General features: G+C 48.4%; 1 long non-coding RNA gene across 1 annotated transcript in view; it reads left to right on the top strand.

Moving 5' to 3' along the window:
- The first annotated feature begins 8760 nt into the window (after positions 1 to 8760).
- LOC129386114 (uncharacterized) overlaps positions 8761 to 15216 on the top strand; it is a 124054-nt gene continuing 117598 nt past the window's right edge. The window contains exon 1 of the long non-coding RNA XR_011893214.1: positions 8761 to 8848. This is a non-coding gene — a long non-coding RNA (uncharacterized lncRNA). The remainder of the gene's footprint in view (positions 8849 to 15216) is intronic.

Here is a 15216-nt window from a genome sequence, read left to right as displayed (position 1 = left end):
ACGGGCCGAATCTTGGAGGCTCCAATTTCCGTTTTGTATCTTCTATTTTTTTGTGACCCATACCTTTCCTTAAATCGCGTGATTTCATGCAGGCGCTTGTGCCGCTGTTTATATGTTGTGACGACGTGACGACGAGCACGCACGCAAAGGTGTTTTACTTCTTGTTAGTTTCATTTAAATTCATATTTGCTGTTTCAAGCTGTAACTTAGCGCAACAATCATGCCAACTGTTGAGGAAGTAGAACTTTATCGCTTATGATATTGTATGTCTAGTAACTCAGGCCAAAAGGTGTATCGTAAATAAATGTGCCGTGTTCCTTAAATATAAATGAACTTTCTGCACAGTCAAGAACACGAAAATAGCAGAAACCAATTTATTGCAGCAAGATTGTAAGGGGCAGATATATGAAAACGGGAAGAAACGGCGAAATGCAAGTAATACGGATGCCAAACAGCGCACCTTTAAACGCAATCAAGCCCAATCCGATTTGAATTTCTCAGTCACGATTGCTTTTTTGGCTCAAGCTGTGCGTTGGCGCCAATATCAGTCGCGAATAGCAATCCGGATCCGACTTGTTCGGGATCGAAAGTCTTCGTGTGACACTGGTATAATGGAGAATAGTCGGAAATTAATGGGGTGATGGCAATAAGTTTGGCAAAACAAATAGAAGACGTGTTGCAACTATCCAGATAATCAAAAAAGACTGCAAAAACACGGCAGCAATTGATTTGCTCAAAATGGATTGTTTTAGAAGCAAAAGAAATATGACATTTTTTCTTGTACTTCTGCGAAGGAGGGTGAATTAGGGCAGCAAAATTATGTGAATGATAGCGTGCCGAAATAAAATGGCTGCAAAAATAATTGAGCACGCACCATCTTCATCTCGAATGGGTAAGCCAGTGTCCGTCATTAAACAGCTGCTATTAAGCACTTTGTGTTGGGGGTCTTCACCTGCTGTCTTCGAAGCCTTGCAATCGTCTTCTGATACTTGTAATTTTGCCATCGAGTATGCCTGATGTCCTTTGGTTGTGCAGTGTATTTTGAGGAAATGGTGGAGATTCCTGCAATACGTAGAATGACAGAGAGAAGGTAAGCAATACTAGAGGCTTCAAAGCTATTGGATGTAGACGCTACGTTCTTTCGTATAAGCAATATTGGAGCCTGTAAAGCTTTATAATGGAGATGCTGCGTTCCTTCATGCAGTGCGTATTTTTTGTTTGTTAAGGAAGCGCTGTTATAACGGCTAAGAAACAAGCAACTTTCTACGGTAACGACTCCATACACAATTAAAACATGAAAATACGTATCTTCAGCCCAATACAGAACAGCTCACAACACTCGAGCGCACATAGCCTGCTACAGAGGTTGGGAGAGAGCGAATTATTGCCATACTGCAAATATTTCACGTGTACTGCTTTAGAAATAACTGCATTTCTTTCTGAAGAAGACGACGAAGTGTCTTCTTGACAAAACGCTTGTTTCTGTGCTCTCTGCATTTTTGGTGAACTCTTTGCCTTTCGGGGTGCCTCACCTCCCCGTCTTGCGACCATGGACGCGGAGCATGTCACAGGCCCGCCTGGCCAGAAGTCATCACGGCTGTCAACCGCAAGGAAGCGAGTTCGCTCCCCCAGCGACACCGAGGACACCGAGCTGTACTCTATGTCGGAAGACGACTCATCCGACAACGGCTTCATACCCGTCCGGAGTAAGAGGGCGAAGAGAAAGATCGCCAACACAGCGCCGTCACCTCCTGCGAGCACTACGACTATGAAGTCAAGGCCTGCGCGCTGGCCACACGTCATCACCTTTATGCCGGAAGAACCGTCAAGCAACCTACGGTTGCTGAACCGGCAAGCCCTCTCCATTTTTCTGGAACGTGCAGTGCCGGATCAAATTAAAGACATCCGAATAAACCCACGAAAGAATATACTCGCCATAGACGTGTACAGCGCGAGTGCGCTTGGAACACTTCAAGAAATCACGGAGCTTGGCGGAATCAAAATGCGCCCCGTCATCCCGATCGACGACACATCGATAGCCGGTGTAATTTACGACATTGACATTGCCATTCCCAATGAAGATTTACCTAGCCTCATCAAGCCGGCAAACGAGGGCACGATCATTACGCAAGTGCGCCGTCTTGGGAATACGCGCTGCGTAAAAGTAATCTTCAAGGGGGATTGCATACCCTCCCACGTTAAAGTCGGACATTTTCGACATCCAGTTCGACCATTCATCCAGAAGCCGCTTCAATGCCATCAGTGCTTCAGGCTAGGACACGTAAAGGGCGTGTGTCCCAACTCGCTTCTGTGTCCCCGTTGCGCTGAACCTAATGCAGAAGTGACCTGCGGTGCCACAGTTCTGAAGTGCGCCAACTGTAGCGGCCCTCACGCAGCCTCGTCGAAAGACTGTCCCCGCATCAAGAGGGAGCGCGCGGTTCTGAAGCAAATGGCCAGAGACAATTCGGCCCACAGGGAGGCAGCCGAAGTAGTCCGGCGTCGGCGTCGACGTCGGCACCGTCGTACGTCTTCAAAGAAGGCGCATGAGCGAAGCGATAGTACCCGTTCCACTACGGTACCACCTAGTCGCGACGCGAAAGGGCCCACCACTCCCACGAGGGCATCAGATAAGACTCTTTCTTTAGAGGAATGGCCTACGCTACCGAGCCACTCCCTTGCTAAGGAACCTCAGAAGGTCACGGCGCCACCGGAGCCTTCTCCGGCCATTGATGATTCACCTAAAACAGATCAAGTCATCTCGGTGTTACGTTCCCTCATGGAGGCCATCCGAACGATTTTAGTTGAGATAGGGACACCGTCTGCTCGAAGCGCACTTAAAGTGCTGGACGCCTTAAGCCCAGTGCTTGAATCCCTCAACTAGAAAGATGGCTACCCATACCCCATCCTTCCGAAAAGAAGTCAAGGCAGCGTCCGTCATGCAGTGGAACGCCAGAGGGCTAAAATCACCAATTTCAGATTTCCGTCAGTATGTGTACACCAATGTGTTTCCACTCATCGTCATTTCTGAGCCCAACTTGTCGAAACCAATCAGACTGTCAGGGTACGAATGTTTCATGTCATCAACAAATAGTGCATGCAGCAATATCATCATTTTTGTTCGTCGGGAACTCACCTATGTTTTGCAACCGATTGCGCCCCACGACGACAATCAGTATATATGCGTCACAGTTAAAAAGAACAAACTCTTGTTTACTCTCATAGGCGTGTATATATCGCCTTCCAACAATTTCGACACTAAAAGATTAGCGGATATCTTGAGTGTTTGCCCCGCCCCATGGGTCATGATAGGAGATTTCAATGCACACCATCCAGCATGGGGCAGTACAAAGACAAATGCAAGAGGACGAAGATTATCAAGCATCGCCTACAACTATGGCGTTACTCTCTTGAACGATGGTAGCCCCACCTTTCTTCGAGGCGTGACATACGGCAGCTGCCTCGACCTTGCTTTTGTCTCCAACTCTCTCGCCAGATATGTGAAGTGGTTTCCAGATATTGAGACACATGGGAGTGATCACATTCCCACCTATCTGAACATCAAAGGCTTGTCGTCTAGATCTGGCCCACGGAATACCATTCGGACGATTCAATGGGCCAACTTCAAATCTGATATGGAAGATGCCTGCAGAGAGGGCCTACCCTCTGGGTTAGAACAAACAATTAAAAATACGATGCGGAACGCGACTCGCATACTGACGATCTCTCACACGCGAAACGACTTCGACATAGAATTAGAGTGACTTCGCGCACTTCGTCGCCGGGCGGAACGTCGATATCGGCGTACAAGATCAATCCATGACCTTAGGGCAGCTAGGAGGATACAAAAGAAGATTCAGCGTCGAATGGATAGATTAGCGTCGGAACATTGGGCAACGTTTTGCCAGACACTCGACCCCCGCAAGCCGCTGTCTCACATTTGGAAAACGGTGCAAGGTCTGCGTTGCCTTCCGGAACAGCGTATTCCATTCAAGGCGCTCGCGCTTTTCCAAGGGCGGCAAGACATCGATGTCGCAGAAGACTTTTGTGTGCGAATGGCAGACCAAGCGACTCGTCCAGATCCTCCAACCCGAGATGATGTCCCCCATTCCCGAGATTGCCGCATGGACCTTCCTTTTACAATGGAGGAGCTCGAGGCGGCACTAGCTCTCTGCAGGCGCTCATCATCTCCGGGTCCAGATGGTATATCATACCGAGCCTTGTGCTATCTCGGGGAATCCGCACGGATAGCACTATTGAGTCTCTACAACACCTCATGGCAGGAGGGAAATGTTCCTGACGAATGGAAAGTGAGCCGCCTGGTGCCAATCTTGAAGCAGGGCAAATCCCCGCTAGAGCTCACCTCTTACCGCCCGATAGCGTTGGCCAGCTTTGTAGGAAAGATAATGGAACGGATGATCCTTGGCCGCCTGGAATGGTACCTTGAACACTACAAGATTTATCCGAGTTCCATGGCTGGTTTCCGACGTGACCGCTCTTCCATCGACAATGTAGTTGATCTCGTTTCACATGTCCAGCACGAAAGGTCCCGTAAACGTTTATCTGCAGCTTTATTCTTAGATGTGAAAGGGGCATACGATAACGTATTACATGAGGCTATTCTCGACGCTCTTGTGACGGTTGGCCTAGGTGGTCGAGTATTTTTATGGATTGCAAGTTACCGATCTGCAAGATCATTCTATGTATTAACTGACGATGGCCCAACTACGCGACGCTATACCAGCAAGGGCGTTCCTCAAGGCGGTGCTCTCAGCCCGACGCTATTCAACCTCGCTCTTATTGGGCTTGCTGAACACTTGTCAACTACCACCAAAATTTCAGTATACGCAGACGACATCTGTCTCTGGACTTCGGCAGTCACACGTCCTCAGATACGTGCACGGCTTCAGAGAGCGGCTACTTTGACAGCGAGCTACTTGTGTGAACAAGGTCTCAGCATATCGCCAGAAAAATGCGCCCTAGTGGCGTTTACTCGCAAACCAATGACGCCTTATGTCATCTCAATCAATGGGCAGACCATTTCCTATGTCAGAACCTACAGATTTCTTGGCGTAATTATCGACCGAGACCTCTGTTGGAGCCCGCACGTGGCTTACATGAAACGACGCCTAACAGCAACCTCCCAGTTGTTTAAATACCTGACAGGAAAGACGTGGGGGATGTCAGTAGACGCAATGCTGAGACTCTACAGAGCTCTCTTTCTCGGTTTTTTAAGATACATTCTACCTGTACTGAACAACACCTGCAAGACAAATATTCGTGTTCTGCAAGCAGCGCAAGCTCAAGCACTCAGAGATTGTCTTGGTTTGCCGAGATGCACGTCAACTGAGGCAACTATTGCGATTGCTCGGGACCATCCAATGCAGACTCACATCACGGTGGAAACCCTGAGAACGCATATCAGACATTTGGCACGGGCCCCCTATCACCACCTTGCAACACTACCTTCAGACAGGCACCAAGCATCATTCTCAAAAACTATCGTCAAGTACAACGACAAACTTCCCTCGGGCTTCACCGCTGCATCTAAACCATTGATACCCCCTTGGTGCCTTGTCAGCCCCACAGTCCATCTCAGCGTACCAGGAATCGGGAAAAAGTCTGAGCTGTCGTCGCCTGTGCTGAAACAACTGTCTCTGCTTCTTCTGCACGAGAGGTACGCAGACAGTGCACATATTTATACTGACGGTTCCACAAACATCCAGTGTTCGTCCGGTGCTGTAGTCGTCCCAGAAAGAGGTATTACCATCAGCTTTAGGACTGACCACCCAACGACATCTACATCTGCGGAACTAGCAGCTCTTCGAGCTGCACTTTGTTTTGTCAATCGGCAACCACCTCGACAATGGTCAATTTTCAGCGACTCAAAGGCAGCCCTACAATCTGTACTATCAGCTCTGCGTCGCGGGCCATTCGAACAGCTCGTATTCGATATTAGATGCCTACTCCATACATCACATGAGAAAGGACATCACGTGACGTATCAGTGGCTGCCAAGTCACTGCGGCGTCATCGGAAATGAAGACGCCGATAAAACCGCTCGGACAGCTCTTGAAGACACACAGGAAGAGGCCATACCACTTTCACGGTCCGACGCAGCCAGCAGACTTCAAGTGCTTGCACGGGAGATCACGCTCTCTCTATGGTGCACACCAAGCAGCCAGACCAACCGCAGCAATCATCAACACGACCTGCCCTCCTTGATGCATCTGTGTATGCCAACTAGACTCCGCCGAAGTGAGGCCACCCTGCTTTATCGCTTATGGCTAGGGGTGGCCTTCACGAAATCTTACTCGTTTCGCATTGGAATGGCCGACAACGCTCTCTGCAATGCCTGTCTTTGCGAGGAGACGCTGGAACACATTCTGTGCGACTGTCCTGAATATAATGTTCAGAGACAGTCCATGGCGTCCGTTCGAGCGCACCTTGACAATAGACCATTGTCAGTTGCAACCATTTTCACATATCGCCGACTGAAGACATCGCAGCTGAAGGCGACGAAGGGACTACTTCGGTTTATGAAGGATACGGGCTTGGACAAGCGGCTGACAGTGATGTCACGTACCGCACAAGAGTGACAGACTGTAACCAACGATGTGTGTGCCGTGTTATGTGCCCTCTATCTCTTCTCCCCATCTTTCATCCCCCCATCCCGCTCCCATGTGTAGGGTAGCAAACCGGTTAGGCTAAACTGGTTAACCTCCCTGCCTTCCTTCTCCACTTTTTCCTTCCTTCCTACATTTCTTTTGAAAAACTAGACCACAATATTTTTTCTTCAGTCGCCGCGCGTATCATAAAGCTCTCTGCCCCTAACGGCATGTGTCCATAGGCCACATTTCTTAACGAACCATTTTATTTTATTTTCTAACTTCGTCATTGTATCGAACGGGCATCGCAGCTCGGACGCCGCCGCATCGCTGTTACCGCTAGCATCACCGCTCATTGGTGCGCATAAAAAAAGAATACGAAATGATGGTCAGCGTAGCAAATGGGCAGCAGCTGTTCATGGCTGCAAGGTCCGCGTCTCTCGTTCATGCGGCTAACAGTTACATAACGAAATGCGAAGAAAATAAGTCGTTAACAACGCGCAAAAGAATTTGCTGTGACCTTACCATGAAACGGCAACGAAGCAGACGCTGGCAGAAGAACCCAACAACGATGCTCACGTGCATTTTACAGAAAGAGCCCGGCGGAGTGGTCTGACAAAGCTTCGCACGTGCTTGGTCGTGCCCAGTGGTCTTGACGCCTGTCAAGCTGTTAGCCGCAGCCGCAGCCGCATTTTTCTTGATAGGCTCTGCCACCTAGCGGAATCGGCGAAGCTCCATAGCTCGGCCGCGAAACCGCTCGAGTGTCCGCTCTTGTCGTTTATTGTTACTCTATGGCTCGACCGGCTCCGTGACATTGTCCACGGGCGACGTTTGCTGTAGGACTCTCTAAGGACCGGGGTACTTGGATAAGAGCTTGGTAGAACGGCCGAAAGTTGTGGATATATATATATATATATATATAAATATAGAGAGAGAGAGAGAGAGCTACTGAAGCAAGAGCCCGACAGCCACGTGAAACACAGCAAAGTCGGTCAATAGAGCTTTCTTTTAAATGTTGCAATTAAAGCACGGCGAGCGACAATGGGCGGTCGCCATAACTTGATCTTGGGGCAAGTGCGTTGACTATTTGTGCGTGAACAATCGCACTGCATTAGCGTCACGCATGTACTTTCATTCATACAGTTTAATACAATAATTATTACAGGTATCTGTGACGCTTGTTCTTACCGAAGCTGCCGCGAAGTGATTCAGCCACCATGGGAATATGTTAAGTATGTGCATTTGCCAAATATTCATTCCTCTGGCTTCAAATGGCTTCGTGACTTTGTAGACACGTAATATAATCCAAATTGCAGCGTTGAAAATAGTAGATCAACACCATTAATATTTTCCGAATGCACGGTTCGATCACAGGAACTCTAGTGCAGATGTCCGATGTTCAAACCATTAAGCCGCAGACGCACGCAGGCACAAGCGGTTACAGACCGCACTTACGAATTTCTCAACTGCAATCGAGCATTAGAGACGCTTGGCGTGCTTAGATTTGGAAACTTGGACAAATTCAACGCCTGCAAGTAGTAGAGATTATAAGTGTTCATAGCTTCTTCAGCACTTATGAAAGTATAAGTTGCTTTGAAACTTGGGAGAATGATGGCTGATTAAGCACAACAAACAAAGCCACAGGAACGCTTAGAGATACAAGCACAAACATCGCGCAAATCCGTGTACTACCCAGCATTCCCACGGTGACTGAATGATGGCCGCACCACAGAACGTTCTAGTAATTGGTGTAGGAAACTCTATGGTGTCATTAGACAAAATTTTCTCGCTATGGGCACCGCACGCACATGATTGTCATCCTGGCCGCAGCGCCAGACTACACAGCCCAACGAGTGGACGCAACATACTTTTCAGGAAACGTTACGCGTTCATGATGCTCTCTAACGAGAGTTCATATCCAGGCAAGAGTTTCCTTTATTTCTGTGAAGGTTTCAATGATTGCTGTCGCGGATTCGGTATTACTAGCAGCTGACAGTAGACAATGAATACAATGACGTTAGTCAGGTTCCTTGTTCGACAGTTCAATAAATGGTTCTCGGAAATTCTAGCTCATTGACGTAAAGCGTGACATCTGTTCGGCACCTTACTTAAGGACATTTGTGCGAACTCGCGAGCCTCTCTACTCTCGTTTCAACTCCTTCCTGTTTCCTGTGCCACAGTTGTCAAGATGAGTACTTGTACAAGCGTACTGCTTTTTCTTGTAGCTGCGCTCCTGAGCAAAGGTAAAGTATGTGAATCTGATTGGTATTATACTGTGCTTTCTCGAAAAATATTTGATGACAAGGCTTCGTACTACTGTAGAAGCACGACTCTTGTTCCACGAAGCGAAGCGGCATTTCGCGTGAGCGTACTTAATATCATTCCTGCCGTCATTCTTTAAGTATCTATTTAACGTTAATCAAGCGCTTCGACTTATTGTTTGCCTAATTTCCCTTTATTTTAGCCCACATCAGCCTAGCAAATTATCTACAGGCAACCACAATAGTTTACAGACTACGCGGTATCCCTAAAACTTTGAATTCCCAAGCAGCTTCTTACTAGTGCCTTACTCGTCTTATTAGTGCGTCTTACGCCTTACGCCTTACGCGTCTTACTAATATCTATTGCGGACATGTTTACTTTTCCACTGCTCCCGCTGAACCTAAGGGCTTCAAGGATGCCAGTGGTGCCTAAATCAACCGCTGGGTAGACGTCTTCACATTCACGTCTTCATAGCGCTATCTGCTGCCGGGGCGCCCTCTGGAACGGGACGGGAGCGCCCTCTCGATGCAGATATGTTGCGGCAGGGAGAGGAGACGGGTTTCTCTCCCGCTATTGCTTCTTCGCCGCTAGCTGTGTCGAAGCCACGTGGTCCTGCCGCCAGCTGCACGTACTGTGCTTGCCTGCGGCTCTGTCGTCTTTGGCGCACGATGAATCACACTTGAAAGCGCTGTTGCCCTTGCGGTCTGCCGTTTAGTGTGCCCCACCACTGATGGCGCACTTGGGATAACATTGCTGATCCTCTGATGGTGTGAGCATGCCACATCTGTGGCATTTTTTCTGATCTTCGCCCTTCGGGCAATGATCAGAAGATTCTTTACACGCATAAGAAACGTCTACTTGCCTGCGATACAAGGGAGAAGGGTAACGAACACCATCACACACGACGTTTAGGGGGCCTTGTGTCCGTCGAACAACACAATCACTATTGGCGTCTTCTTGATTCTTCGAGCCCTAGGAGCGCCGGGGTTTCTCCAGTTGACGATCATCTCCGTTAGTTCTACGTCACTGATATCCAGGTTGATTCCGTGGATCACTCCTTTACATGTGTTGTCCGACGCAGCCATGTAGGCCGCCACTTCTATGACGATATTTGCCATACAAATCTGTTGAACCTTGGTGTAGCCGCGCTCGTTTGCCCCGAATGGTGTGGCAACCACGAGAATGCTCTGGAAGGGCTTCGTGCACAACGTGCCGTCGAACACCTGCTCCATTGTTAGGGAAGCCGCCTTGGCGAGCGAACGATTGAAGATAATAAGATCCGTCTTCTTAACATCCAACACTCCACGAGGCCGTATAATGGTCGTAAAGTGATCCCTAGGAAGGTTGGTGATTCCGGAAGCACCCACGACTCGTTTCAATACATTCTGTGGTGTGGCTGTGCGGGCACCGCCATTACCGCTTCCTTTCACTGACGTGGGCGCATTAGAATCACACCGCTCGGCAAGTTTCTTCTTCTTGCTCACGACTTCGATCCAGCCTGATCACTCCGGTTCCTCCGGATTGATTTCCAAGCCTTCTACAATCGAGGTATTGGGGTAGGAGGCAATTTCTAGCTCGACGACGTGTTGGGTCTAGGCTCACCGCCTGCCGGACCGCCCCGTATGGTTCGGCACGTTAAGCGTAGCTGCGCGCCAACGTGGCTCGGGAAAGTCTCCGGAAAGTCCGAAAAATCCACCTACCGGTAAGATTTTGGTAGCCGCTTGTTCCTTGGAGCAAACTGTGTCGATTCATGCGCAGTTCCTGTGGGTTCAGGCAAAAAATGTGATCCAAAACGTTTGTAGAAACGGGAGCCGACGTGCTCGCACATGTGCGTTTGAAATCGTCGTATGTGTGAGCCATTGCATTTTTGTTTGCTAAGGCGGTAAGAGCCATTGCATCATAATGATAAATTCTAGATCAATCTTCTGCACACCACCTTAAGGTGCTATGAGCCATTCCAACGAGCCACTAATGTCACGCAAGAGAACACATGTTCTTTTTTTTATTTCGCGAAATAAATCATCCTAAACATTGTGGTGACTTAACTGACGGATTCTAGGGGCGTTTGCAGATCTCAGTGACATTTCACCTTGACCCCGCAGGGGCGTCTGCGTGAGCAGGCGTTTGGTGTGTCGCGACACCATGGACCCGAGCACATGAGGGTCGGAACCTCCCGCGTGTAGCTGTGCGCGGCTTAGCCGTGTCTGGGGAAAGGGGGATCCTGGGGGTTGAGCTGATGCTGGGTGTTTGGACCTTTAAGGCCCTCCGGCGCAGGCAACACACCCCTTTGGCTTCTGCTTCACATAGACGGCACCCCCGGACTGACCCACCCGGGGGAAATCCGTAGTTGCCTTTTCCTGTCTCTCTCTCTCCCTCCAGCCTTCGTCTTTCTCTGACTTTTCATCTTTCCTGTCTCCTCATTTCTTTATTACTTCCGATCTTCCTGGCAGGAAGGGTTAACCTTGTGTGAGTAGCCAACCTGGGTTATGTCATATTTGTTTATACTGGTAGCGCACAGCTGGCGATTGTAGGCCCTGTTTTACAGACCCTGCAGCGTCTCCTTCTTGGGCTCCATGGTGGGTGGTTGGCGCTACTGCCGAAAAATACACTCCCACTTATGGCTAGTTCTTTCCTTCCACTATCTGATCGCTCCCTGGAAAGGGGGCGCACCGAAGAAATCTTTGAATTTTTTGGACGCCAAAAAGAAACTTTCCCGCGATTTCATGTAATACATTCTGGAAAACAAGGAAAACAAGCACGAACAATCTCACCTTTTGTTGTTTCAAAAATCCTAACTCAGGCATTTGGACCAGGTTATAAAGCATCAAAGATGGCTAGCGGTGATCTCCATTTCCAGCTCCGCGACAAAACACAACCGAGAAACTGCCTAACCTTCTATCATTTGGAGATGTCCCAGTCACAGTTACACCGCACCGCACGATGAACACCACCCGTGGTGTAGTTTCGGATGATGACCTGATGGAGCTTACGGACGTTGAACTATTAGAAGGCTGGAGCGATCAAAACGTAATCAATGTTAAGAGAATTCTGCTAAGGCGCGATGGAAAAGAGATCAAAACAAAACATGTAATTCTTACCTTTGGTTCAAGTGTGCTCCCGGAGAGTGTTGAGACAGGATATGTGAAGCTCCGGGTCAGACCATATGTCCCAAACTCGCTGAGATGTTTTAAATGCCAGCGATTTGGCCACAGCTCTTCGAACTGCCGCGGCCGCCAAACCTGTGCCAAATGCTGTGCTCATGAGCACTCCGCTGAATCGTGTGAAAACACTTTCCACTGTGTGAACTGTGATGGGGAGCACGCCGCGTACTCGTGGTCGTGCCCATCTTGGAAAAAAGAGAAACAGATTCTAGCGCTCAAAGTAAAAGAAAACATAAGTTTCAAAGAAGCACGCAGGCGGGCATCCTTCCTGCCAAAGCACACCTTTTGCCGATGTGGCGCGTCAGGGGCCAGTGCCACAACGGTCTCCGGCGGCTGTCCGACCCACACCCAGTGAGGCGGCAGTTACGCCATCCGCCCCACCGGCGGCTGCAGCTGACGCTGCTACGCCAGCACACTAGACGGGGCCATCGACCCCGAAGGTGGCCGCAGCCGAGGCTGCCCCAACCTCCCTGGCCCCTTCCAGCGCTGGCAACAGCCGGCGCAGCCAAATCCCTCAAGGAGCCCCATCGACCTCCGGGCTGGTGGGCGCAGGGGTCTTGCCCTCCAAGGTGGGACCCTCGCTGGTAACTTCTCGCTCGCAAGAGCACGTGTCCGGCGCCTCTCTAGAGGCAATGGACACTACACCTACCCTCAAGGCGCAACAAGCGCCTAAGGAGCGGCGAGGCTCCCTCGAGCGCTTCAGAAAAAGCAAAACCCCGGTTACAGGGCCTCGAAAGAGCTCTGTAACCTAATGCATCACTTGTGTTTCTGTTTACACAGCACCTATTTACTTCAAATATGGATTCGCAAATAATTCAATGGAACATCAGAGGTCTTCTTAGAAACCTTGATGATGTGCAAGAGCTTATACAAAAACATAATCCAAAAGTGCTGTGTCTACAGGAAACACACCTAAAACCACAACACACAAACTTTCTCCGACCGTATGTCACGTTTCGCAAAGATCGCGATGATGCTGTCATATCATCAGGCGGTGTTGCCATTTTTATTCATAAAAGCATAGCGTGTCAACTTTTATAGCTACGAACGCCCCTTGAAGCAGTGGCGGTTCGAGCTGTTCTAAAAAAACTCATCACCATTAGCCCTCTTTACATACCCCCACATTACAAATTAACGAAACATGAATGGCAATCCTTTATAGATCAATTGCCAGAACCTTATGTTGTTCTTGGCGATTTCAATGCGCACAGCTCCCTGTAGGGCGATTCTCGTATAGATGCGCGAGGTCGTCTTGTTGAACAGTTCCTTTTTTTTTTCTGGTGCGTGCCTTCAGAATAAGAAGAAACCCACTTATTACTGTCTTGCAAACAATACATTTTCTTCAATTGATCTGAGCATAGTTTCCCCGTCCATACTGCCTGAACTCGAATGGGAAGTTACGAACAATCCTTACGGAAGCGACCACTTCCCTATACTATTAAGAACACTTAAAGAAAACGAATATCCACCACAGGCTCCCAGGTGGAAGATTGACACAGCAGACTGGGAGAAATTCCGAAACTTAACTAGTACATCATGGGATGACATGTCTTCTTTAGAAATCGATGCTGCTGTGGAGTACTTCACAGCCTTCATAATAGATGCCGCATCGAAATGCATACGTGAAGTAAGTGGCTCGGCATGCAAACGGCATGTCCCGTGGTGGAACGATGAATGCAGAATCGCACGTAGAAACGAGAACAAAGCGGGGGGGTTGCTACGCGCTTCGCCCACTGCCGAAAATCTTGTCAACATTAAAAAAGTGAAGTCCCAAGGTAGGAGAACCCGCCGACAGGCCCGAAGAGAAAGCTGGCAGAAATATTTATCGAGTATTAACTCGTTTACAGATGAGGCTAAAGCCTGGAACAGGGTAAATAGCACTAGAGGGCGCCAAACATACTCACTCCCTCTGGTAAACACACAAGGCGATACCCTGCAAGATCAGGCAGACTCACTTGGGGAGCACTTTGAGAGCTTGTCGAGCTCAAACCATTATTCTCAGTCTTTTCTCAAATATAAAGAAATAGAAGAATGTAAGCCAATAATTAGAAAATCCAGACCGAATGAACCCTATAACCGCCCTTTCAGTATTGCCGAGTTGAGAGCTGCCTTGAACACATGCAAAAGCACTGCACCGGGACCTGAAAGAGTCATGTATGATATGATCAGAAACTTACATACTGACACACAAGTTACACTACTCACACTTTACAACACTATTTGGGCTGCGGGACACCTCCCATCTACATGGAAAGAAGCGATTGTGGTTCCTGTCCTAAAGCAGGGAAAAGACCCCTCCTTGGCAGCAAGTTATCGTCCGGTAGCTCTTATGAATTGTCTGTGTAAGCTCTTTGAAAAAATGATTAATCACAGACTCATACACTTCCTTGAATTCAACTATATACTCGATCCCTATCAGTGTGGCTTCAGACAAGGACGGTCAACAACAGATCATCATATGCGCATTGAAGGATATATTCGCGATGCCTTTGTACACAAACAGTATTTCCTCTCGATATTCCTCGATATGGAGGATGCATATGATACAATATGGCGTTACGGGATCTAGCGAGACTTGTTGGGAATGGGCATATGTGGAAATGTGTTGGAAATAATTGAAAGCTATTTGTCCAATCGTACCTTCTGTGTGAAAGTCGGCAATGCACTGTCACGTACCTTTACCCAGAAAACTGGTGTGCCCCAGGGAGGCGTGCTAAGCTGCACTCTCTTTATCGCTAAGATGAACACACTACGTGCTTCACTACCACCTGCCATTTTTTATTCCGTATACATAGACGATATACAAATAGGCTTCAAATCCTGCAACCTCACAGTATGCGAAAGACAGGTACAGCAGGGCTTAAACAAAGTGTCCAAATGGGCAGACCAAAAGGGATTTAAGGTCAACCCCCACAAAAGTTCTTGTGTTCTCTTCACAAGAAAGAGAGGCCAGGTCCCAGATCCTTGTGTAGAACTGGGTGGACAACAAATTCCTGTCAACAAAGAACACAAATTCCTGGGTGTTATTCTTGACTCCAGGCTCACTTTCATTCCTCACATAAAACATCTTAAAGAAAAATGTCTTAGAACAATGAACTTACTTAAATTCCTATCCCACACAACGTGGGGTAGCGACAGACAGTGTTTATTGAATATTTACAAGAGCCTAGTTCGATCACGGGTAGATT

Source organism: Dermacentor andersoni, chromosome 3 (genome assembly GCF_023375885.2).
Source record: "Dermacentor andersoni chromosome 3, qqDerAnde1_hic_scaffold, whole genome shotgun sequence".
NCBI classification, from domain to species: Eukaryota; Metazoa; Arthropoda; class Arachnida; order Ixodida; family Ixodidae; genus Dermacentor; species Dermacentor andersoni.
The sequence above is the reverse complement of the archived record's forward strand: the minus strand, read 5'-3'. Positions and strand labels throughout refer to the sequence as shown.